Source organism: Oryx dammah, unplaced genomic scaffold, assembly GCF_014754425.2.
Source record: "Oryx dammah isolate SB20612 unplaced genomic scaffold, SCBI_Odam_1.1 HiC_scaffold_23, whole genome shotgun sequence".
Taxonomy (NCBI): Eukaryota; Metazoa; Chordata; class Mammalia; order Artiodactyla; family Bovidae; genus Oryx; species Oryx dammah.
In genome coordinates, this window is record NW_024070207.1 from 34,300,733 (window position 1) to 34,302,334 (window position 1,602).

The window sequence follows — 1,602 nt, forward strand, 5'->3', positions numbered from 1 at the left end:
TAAGATTTTGTTTCATATATTTGAGACACATCAGAGGATAAAACAACAGTCCCTGCCCTCATGGAGCTTACAGTCTAGCATTTATGACCATTTCACCTGGATGCAGTCACCCTGGGCAAGTCACTGGGCCTCTGTCCTCAGCCACCTGATCCAGGAGTAAGGAGGCCCAGCTCAGACATGGGTAACTGACCGGCTGTGCTGGAGATGCCAAACAGGGCACCTACCCCAGCCCACCATCCAGATAGTCGACAAGACTGGAAGCTGGCTTTTAATAATAAAGTATGGGAAGAGAGGGCACAGGGACTGGAGCTGGTAGTCTGCTAGACTGCTGCCTCGGGGCCTGGGCTGGCTACACAAACTGCCGCTTCTGCTTCTTGGTGGCTGCCCTGCTGGCAAGGTCCTTGGCCTTCTCCATAGCTGCCACTGACATCTCCTTGGCCTTCTCCTTGGCTTCTTTGGCTGTTTCAACAAGGGTTTTGGGAGGGGCCTCACCTTGCAGCTTGGCCAAGATGTATTCAAAACCTTTCACAGTCATAGTCACATTGCTTTTGAACCGTGCAAGACCAAATTCCTGGACATCTCTGGAGACACCAACTAAGCTAGAGGAGACCCAGGTTTCCTGGCAGATTTCAGTCCAGCTGCTGTTATCAGAGTTCACACAGTAAACACATCATTCCTCCACGACCATCAGCTGGATGTGGTTGATGTTCCAGGTGAAGGTGGCCATGGTCTGGTTTCGTGGGTCCACAATAGAATCTTCCAGGATGTACACTGAGTGAGCAACACTGGCAGGAAACAGTCGCTCAGCCCAGTGGGGCATCCTGTTTGTCTTGGTCAGGAGTCCTTGGACAGGAGCTTCTGGTCAGAGGTCACCTCTCGGTGCACTATGTCTTTCATCAAGACATGTTTGCTATAGGGATTTGGGACCGCTGCCAGAAGGCTGCAAACACTTGGTCCCAGGAACTCCAGAACGTGCTCTGGCCCAGAAAATACTCCACCATCATCCTGGCCAGGGCGGGCTCAGTGCCAGGGCAACATTAGGGGGTTGGAGCCCCGGGGGCATGCAGAGGCCAGGCTGGAGCTCAACGCTGGGCCACCAGGCTAGCAGCAACTCAGTTGCTCTAGCGCTGCACCCAACCAGGCGCTGCCACCGCTGCCATGAGGGATAACTTTTAAAATAGAATGAAAAACTAATCCTGATTCAAGGAGGTCAAATGATAAATTTTATGTTATACATTTTATCCCAATTTTTAAAAATCAATGCATCAATCAATCCTAGTTCAGTCACTTTCAGTTCTCTGACCCTGGGCAACTTGACATCATTTTATCTGTATATAAAATGTGAATAATAAAACTGCCTACCTCATAAGCTTATCATGAGAATTAGATACAAATTTTATATAATATGCTTGCCATATGACAAGAGTTCAATAAATGTTATTAATTTTACCCTGTAGATAATTTCTCCCTTTTGAATCCATCCTAAACAAGTCCTTGAGAATATTTTTATTAATATATATGCACCTTCATATATATGCATATTAATATATATGCAGCCTGAGCTGAGGATTGGAGACTGATCACCTCCTCTTGGCAGAGAAG

The 1,602-nt window shown here is 47.4% G+C and overlaps 1 pseudogene; it reads right to left on the reverse strand.

The window, feature by feature from the left end:
- Window positions 1-270: 270 nt before the first annotated feature.
- On the reverse strand, window positions 271-1,001 carry LOC120881504 (annotated as a pseudogene).
- Between the last annotated feature and the right edge of the window lie 601 nt (window positions 1,002-1,602).